A 9,117-nucleotide genomic window follows, 5' to 3' on the forward strand; every position below is an offset into this window, starting at 1 on the left:
TTGAGTAAACAGTCCGATTCGAACTTTTTTTTTTTCGAAAGATCTCGGCGAGGAAACCTCATTCCCATTGTTCTTTTTTTATTTGAACAATTTTTGTTAAATTATGAACAGTTCAAAAGAATTTAGCATGAGCGCTTACGGGGAAATTCCAGGCAAAAAAAAAAAAAAAAAAACTCGAACTTAGAGGCGAATTTGCTTCAAACACACTTTAATAAAATAATAGCTTAAAAAACTAAAAAAACACGCTTTCGTAGCAAAATGAACTAAAAAGTGAAAAATAATCTTTGGATGATAGTAGTTGACCAATCACTTAATTTTAATGTAATACAAAAAACCGTGGGGTGCTGTCTATTTACATTTTTGCATGGACAACAAATGGAAAAAAATCAAGACAACTGATAAGAAGCCCCGCACGCTTTTTTATATTACATTTAAGTTAAGTGATTGGTCAACTACTATCATCCTAAGATTATTTTTCACTTTTTAGTTCATTTTGCTACGAAAGCGTGTTTCTTTTAGTTTTTTAAGATATTATTTTATTTTCTTCTTTTTAGTTTAACTTGTTTTACGAAAAAATATTCATTTCAACATTGTTCAAAATCTTTTATATGCATGAAATTTGCCCCAAAAAAGCGACTTAAGATCTCGGGTGGCATTTGAAACGTGGTCTCTCGAACTCCAAAAAGAGCAACTGTACCCCCCTTAAAGTGTAATAGTCGAGCTCTAAAAACATTCAACTGCGCTGATAAATTGCCTGTGGAGTAATTGTCTAATCCAGCTAATCCATCTCAGTCATCGATGTATGTGTGCGGAAATCATATTTATATTACTTTGAAAATTTGAGATGCATTTGAATAAAAGTTTTGTTCAACAATGGTCTGATCAGCAATGAATTTCCAATTGAAGGGTCACCTAAATTTTGGCATAAAATTAGATAAAAACAATTATATTTCATGTTCTAATTACCTTGGAACATTAGAACAAATTTTGTCTGATGCAGAAAAATTAAAGTTTTTTGTATATATTTTTAAATAATTTTTGCGAGCATTTTTTAATGTATTTTTTTTTAATTTCTCCTTTTTACTTTCTTCTACAATGGCTCCCAAAAGTGTTCGTACACCTACGACTTTCAATGAAATAGGCCCTTATCCGTTGGTTAGAATTAATATTTCGGAATAGGTATTTTATTATAAGATCTATGATTTATTTTTAACAAAACTACATAAAGATTTTTAATAAAACATTAAAACTTATTTTTTTAAAAATCAAAAACCAAAAAGTGCCAGAAATTTTATCTCACAAAAGTCTTCGTACACTTTGAAAAAATGTCAAAAAATTAGTAAACAATCTAACTTTTTACTAAGCTATTATTAAGCAGAATATCAGGCAGTAACAACAACAGCTTTTAAACGTCTGGGAATAGATTTCATTGTTTTTTCTTTCTTTTTTTTGTGCAATTTCTGAGTAACTGTTCAGCCGCACTCCGAGTCTTACTGTTTTTAGTTCACTTTTCGTTTCAATGGTGTATTTTCGTAATCTAGCCACCAGATATATCCAAATATGTTCCATTTAGTTTAAATCTAGCGATTGAGGAGATATTTCTAAGTTTAAGGACAAATTTTGAGGCACCAAACGCGAACGTGTGCTTCTTATCGTTCCCTCGATAAAAAACAAAGTTGTTTCCGATTACCAAATTTTGGGCTAATAGTTTAAAATCGTTTTTTAAAATATTAAAATGAACAGCATAATTCATTATTTCACCAAAAAATTCCAAATTTCCAAGTCCTGATGCTGAGATGCACCCTCACACAAGAACACCTTCACCGTCCTGTTTAACTGATCCAACTAAGTTCTTAAGATTAAATTCCTCACTTTTTCTTCCATTTACAATTATACAACAATTTAACCCAAAATGTTGATTTTATTTTCATCTATAAGTAAGACGTTGTTCCAAAACTTTTTGAGCTTATTTATCATTGATTTTACGACGGGAAGCTTAAGCTTACTGTTTTTCGCACGAACAAGAAAATTTCTGCGAGGTAAGGTCCCATTTAATCCAGCTAATCAGAAACCTTGGCGAGCAATTTTAGATAAAAATTAAACGTAAAATGAATCATTCAATTCTGCAGAAACTTTTTCAGTTCTGAAATGTGTATTTTTCATGTTTCTTTTAACTGTAAACCTCCGATCACGCTTTGTTAACCTTGCCAGTTGACCTTTTCTTACCTTGTTTTCGATCTGATTCTTGTCTTAAAAGCATTTTATCAAGCACTTCACTATAGAATGGTATACATTAACCAATTTAGAGACATTTCAAACCAATTTATGGCTACTGTGAGTAAAAAAATCGAATTTCGAATCGTGTTTGTTGTTTTCTACGCATACCTGCCATTTTAAAATAATAAGCAGAATATTAGGGAATAAATACGCAAAAAATTAAAGGCAAATGACTTTATAGTGTCATTACAATGCAAAAATAATAAAAAAAAAAAACACATATGATAATTTTAATTATGAATTTATTCAATTTATTCGAAAATATTTCAGTGTACGATGACTTTTGTGGCGTATCTTTTCTCTGTCTCTTCGTTTTTTGACAAATTTCAAAAATAAAATCTGGCAATATTTTGAAAAAAACTACCGGGTTTTATTCAGAATGGCGTAAGAATGGTGTGAAAAAAAAATTGAACTTCTTATTCGAATTCATTTTTGCGTTATTTTGGTTTTACTACAAAACTTTAAGGTGTACGAACACTTTTGGGAGTCACTGTATATCTAATACATAGAAGAAAGTATTGGATTCGTGCAAATTTTCGAATTTCGAATTTTGACGGATTCGAACGTTTTGAGGTGTGCTGAGTCCATTTCGACTATTTTTGGAAAATGTCTGTCTGTCTGTGTGTGTGTATGTATGTGTGTGTGTATGTGTGTGTATGTGTCACGTCTGTGTGTGACCAGTTTTTTGTGGCCGCTCTACAGCAAAAACTACCGCATGAAATCGAACGAAATTTGGTACACATATGTGCCCCTATGTGAACTTGTGCCCATTGGTTTTTGGCGCGAATTCCTCCAAGGGGGGTGGAGCAATGGGACGTTTTTTGAGTTACGCGTGCTTGCTATTCCTCAGGAACTAACTGGCGGAATCAGACAAAATTTGGTCCATATGTTGCCATTAACAGGAACAGGTGCTGATTCAATTTTGGTGTCAATAACTCAAACGGGGGTTGAGCTATAGAACGTTTTTTGTCGTCAATTGTGACTGCTGTATCTCAAGAAATAATGAACAGAATGAAAGAAAAATTTATCGGCAAGTAGTCCTTAGTGGGTATAAGAGCTGATTTTATTTTGGTGTCAACAGCTAAAAAGGGGGTACGCAATCGCCCGTTCTTTTTTTCCATTGTGAGTGCCCTATCTCAAGAAGTAATGCTACATTCTGGTTGAAATTTGGAATATATGTGAATCCATATGTAAACAGGCTTTGGTTCAATTTTGACGCCAATCGCTCCAAGAGGTGTTGATTTTTTTTTTTTTTTTTTTTGAATAAAAATAGCTTTATTAATGCAACAATAAGAAAGATAAATCGTAATAGATTGTCGTCTGCGTATTTCTCGTGATTTTAATTGAATGGAAATGATAGGAAATATTATCTCAATGATTTAAAATTTTTAACTGTTGCCATCTTATGTTTGTTAACAAATAAAATATTTGTAATTAATTCAAGCAAGGCTTTTAAAATAGCTTTCAATTTTCGCTCTTTGCTTTGCTTTTGCAATAATTCAGACATTGGGATGGTAGTCAAGTTTTTGCATGTGTAATTTTGTTTTTGATGGGAATATTGCTTCCTCGTCAAGCATGGGGAGGGATCAGAAAAAAAAAAAGAAAAATATAGAAGAAAGTTTCGTAATGGCCACAACATACTAGTTCACATTGTTGGATTTATGCCAAAATATTGATTAAAATTGGAGGAAACTAGCAATTAAAAGAGTTAATTAATGAATTTGATTATAGAATATTTCATTGTCATCGGCTCTGAGATCGCGTGCCAAATTTCAAAAGAATCCGATCGCAGGAAGTGGGCGAAATTTGAGCCGCAAGATTCCGTTACAAGATACATACATACATACATACAGGTGAAGCTAATAAAAGCGTGTTAATAAAAAGGAAACAGTTTTTGAAGCAGACCATTTAAAGAAAATAAAATTTTGATTTGAAAAATTTTCCGTTCAATTTTGAGCAGTTCAAATCTCTTTACATTAGCGCCTAAGGTCAGTCAAGAAGTCATTATACAGAGTGTTCCATTTTAACCTGCAAAAACCTCTATTTTCGCAACCGTTACTCCTAAATGCATACTTCCAATTGCAAAAATGTTCAAAATCAGATGCAGAGTTAAGATATTGCAAGTTAGAAGCGAAAATAAAATGAGTCAAAAAACATTAGTGCGACCAAAACTTAAGAAGGTATTCCAGTTCAAAGTTTTAAGGGACCTTACAGAAGATGAGATTGGAACTTATCGCCCTGTCAGAGGAATGACAGGTTGTCAAAGTAAAAAAGCAAGGTATTTATATTTTTCATTGCTATTCAAAAATAAATGCAATGTTATGCCGTGATATGCAAAAACACACTGCAAAACCTCGAACACTTTGAAAAACCACTCTTTGCGTACATACTCGTACAATTTTAAACACTTGTTAACCGCTATATTTCCCCCCAAAAAGTGTTATTGACGGCGGGTGTAAAGTGGTGTAAGTCCCAAAACACTACATGTCATATCTCGGTGAACATTGGTCGTACTAATTAAAAACTTTTTGTGTCGGAATATTTTTCAATGGAGATTATTTCCCTAAATATAAATTAAGGGGCCGTATAAAAAGTTAAATTTTGTATTTTTTGACTCATTTATATTTTCTCTTCAAACTTTAAATACAGTGGCTCCCAAAAGTGTTCGTACACTTGCGATTTTTAATGAAATACGCCCCTATCCATTGGTTAAAATTAATATTTTTGAATGGGTATTTAATTATAAGATCTATGAACTATTTTCTACAAAATTACATGAAAATTGTTAACAACATAATATAACATGATTTTTAAGAAATAAATAATCAAAAAGTGCCATAAACTTTATCTCACAAATGTCTTCGTACACTTTGAAAAAATTTCAAAAAATCAGTCAATAATCTAACTTTTTACTAAGTTATTACTTAGTAGAGTATCATGCGGTATCAACAACGGGTTTTAAACGTCTGGCAATAGATTTCATTGCTTTTTCTTTCTTTCTTTCTTTCTTTCTTTTTTTTTTTTTTTTTTTGTGTGTGCAATTTCTGAGTAAGTGTCCAACCGCACTTCGAGTCTTACTGTTTCTAGTTTCTTTTCGTTCCAATGTTGTATTTTCGTAATCTAGCCTCCAGGTATCTCTAAGTGTGTTACATTAAGTTTAAATCTGGCGATTGAGGAGATATTTTCAAGCTTAAGGACAATTTTTGAGTCACCAGAAGCAGGCTTTGAATACTTTGTGTTTCTTATCGTTATCTTGATAAAAAAAACAAAATTGTTCGACAAAATTTTAGGTTAATAGTTTAAAATTGTTTTTTAAAATATTTAAATGAACAGCATGAGTCATTATTTCATCAAAAAATTCTTAACTACCAAATCCTGATGCTGATAAGCACATTCAGACTAGAACACCTTCATCGTCCTGATTAACTGATCCTTCTAAGTTCTTAAGATTAAGTTCCTCATTTTTTCTTCTATTTACAATTGTGTAACAATTCAACCAAAAATGTTGAACTTATTTTCATCTGTAAGTAAGACGTTATTGCAAAACGTTTTGGAGCTTATTTTTCACTGATTTTGAGACGAAAAGCGTAAGCTCTCTGGTTTTCGCACGAATAAGAAAATTTCTGCGGGAAGAGGTTCATCAAATCCAGCTAATTAGAGAACTTTGCGAACAATTTTAGGTGAAAATTTAAAGTAAAATGTTTCATTTTATTCTGCAGAAACTTTTACAGCACTCAAATGTGTATTTTTCATAAATATTTTAACTGTAAATCTCCGATCACGCTTTGTTAACTTTACCGGCTGACCTTTTCTTACCTTGTTTTCGATCCGCTTCTATTCTTTAAAGCATTTTATCAAGCACTTTACTATAGAATGATATAAATTAACTAATTTAGAGACATTTCAAACCAAGTTACCGCTATTGTCAGGAAAAAAATCAAACTTCGAATGGTGTTAGATGTTTTTTACGATGGCCAGCCATTTTAAAATAATAAGGAGAATATAAGGGAATAAATAAACAAAAAATTAAAGCAAAATGACTTTATAGTGTCAACACAATGCGAAAATAATAAAAAAACGATATGTAATAATTTTAATTATGAATTTATTCGAAAATAATGCAGTCTACGATGACTTTTGTGGCGTATTATTTCTCTGTCCCTTCGTTTTTTGACAAATTTCAAAAATAAAATCAGGCAATATTTTGACAACACTACTAGGTTTTATTTAGAATGGCATAGGAATGATGTGAAAAAAAAATTGGTCCTCATATTCGAAATCATTTTTGCGTTATTTCAGTTTTAATACAAAATCTCTCATCAATGTGTGTACGAACACTTTTGGGAGCCACTGTATCTTAACTCTGCATCTCATTTGAAACATTTTTGAAATTGATGGAAGTATGCATTTAGGACTAACGGTCGTGAAAATAGAGGTCTTGCAGGTTAAAATGGAACACCCTGTATAAGCGCCTAAAAGTAAATATAGGTCATGAACACCTGAACATAAAGATGGATTTACTTCAAACAAATTTTGTTGGAAATAACTCTTGATGACCAACTCCTGACCTAGAATTTTAGGGCCGTTGACTCCAAATGACTCTTGTACCCGAAAATTAGTTGAACTCTGACACCGTAGCTTTGGCAAAATAATTACGGAGGGGAAATGACCGACTCTGACTCTTGGAAATGACTCCAATGACTCTTCGACTCTGACCCCTTTATCTCAAAATAGGTCCGACTCTACAAACATTGACAGAGTTGCGGACTTTAAAGGAAAATGATCGATTCCGACTCCGAGTCTTTGAATTAAGAACCTTCAACTTCTGAATCCGACTCTTTCACCCCAAAATGAGATTGACTCCGACTCTCGCAGCTATGGTTTTTACTTTGAAATGATTATTGTTGATATGATTTGTTTTCATTTTCATGTGCGCAGACGATTTTTTTTAATGAAAACTATTTTTTTAAGTTGACATTTTATTGTATTTTATTTATTTGTGAAGTACATTTGTTCATTTTTATAATTATTTTTTGGCGACAAGGGAAAAACAAACGATTTTATTTATTTATTTATTATTTTGTATAATATATTTCTTTTAATGAGCTTATTATTTTTAATTATTTTTGAAAGCGATTAAAGATTTTTTTTTTTAATATACATAGAAAATAATATTTGAGCTACTTTGTTTAAAAGATGCTACTTTTTTTCTTTTTTTTTTTTTTTTTTGGTTTATTTATTTTTTGCACAACGACTTTGTCAGATGAGCGAGGCATATTTTGTTTCTAGAAATTAGGTTAAAATGTTAAAAAGTTACGTTTAAAATAATTTGCGATTTTAGGTAGTTTTGAGAATATTGATCAGATACTAGGAAGTCGAAATCAGTCTACTGGAAAGTGGGCGCGTTTAGATCTTTACGGAACTTCTTGTTTTACATTGATCATGTCACATTTTATCATAGTGATTGGTTTTGCATACATTTAGGCTTCGTGGATTTTTTTTTTCTATGTCATATAACTTGTGTCAAAGATAATTTCCGAAAAAATATTTTTTAGGCTTTCTAGCAACCTTTTTCAAATAAGTGTGTATAGGATACAATTTATTATTTTTGTTATTCATTAAACTTTTATGTATAGTTTAACTTACAGTGCGTACTGCAATAGGAATTTTTACTCAAAGTATTATTAATAAGTGTGTAAGAAAAGTGGTCTCACTTATCCCGTAAATTTTTCCTATAGTGGGTTAGTGAGTCCCTTTATAATAGTGACGATTTTAAAAAGAAAAGCAACTCTGATGAAGAAATTTCTGTAATGAAAGACAAGATATTATGCAGACCTGGATGGAATTGATAGTTCAGCTACAAAACCTGCAAAGGCGGATGACTATATATTTCTGAAATTTGCGTCAAAGAAAATCGCCAAGTATTGGGTAGCTCTAATTTTGGAAGTTGATGATGCAAATGAAAAAGATACTGCTAAATTTGCAAGAAAGAGCGACACTTTTTATAGGCCTGATGCAGATGATGTTGGAATTATTACTGAGGGTGGAAGTTATAATGATTCTCCCTCTGTCAACTTTCGATAGACACTGCCATTTATTGTTTCCAAAGTCTTTTTTAACTTACAATGCTTGCTAGCTTACCAAAATTGATATTAATCAAGTTTATAATGTTTATTCAACGCTGATTTATATGTAAAAAGTAAAATATATGCCAGGCTTTTAATAAATTTCACGGATGTAACTGTTCTGTTTTATTATTTTCCACCAAACAGATTTAAATGTATGGTTGCATTTACAAAAAATATTTCATACTAAAAATGTACCTACTTTATCAAGTAAGACCCATTTGGCCATTTTCTTTTAAGTTTCCTTTAAGTTTAAAAAAAAACGCGGTGACCCACTTATCCTTTCATATGGGATAAGTGTCGTATCATCTGTTTTTTTTTTCCCCTTCATCTCTGAGTTAGGTTGAGCAAACTTCAAATAATATTGCATCTGCTCGCATTGTACTACCACAAAAAGTGCTAGTGCCAATCGTTGTAGTCTTTCTCCTGGTAAATATGTTTTTATATTTTATCGTTAGGTACATGTACAGTTTTGCAAGGCTATGTATATTCAGGCATCTCGGATTACGTTTAAGTTCTGGTAAGAAGAACGCTTGATTTATAGATTATTTTATAGGTTATCTGTAATTTTGTCCCTTCTCTGGCGTCACTCCTCTGGCAGTTTTTATCCAAGGGGAAATGCATACTCCCCTTCCCAGAGGATGGCGAAATTTTATTTCGTTAATATTTACTATCATAACATTTCGTTTTTATTTGTTCTAGTGACTCGTTCGAA

The sequence above is a fragment of the Uloborus diversus genome, chromosome 1, assembly GCF_026930045.1.
Source record: "Uloborus diversus isolate 005 chromosome 1, Udiv.v.3.1, whole genome shotgun sequence".
NCBI classification, from domain to species: domain Eukaryota; kingdom Metazoa; phylum Arthropoda; class Arachnida; order Araneae; family Uloboridae; genus Uloborus; species Uloborus diversus.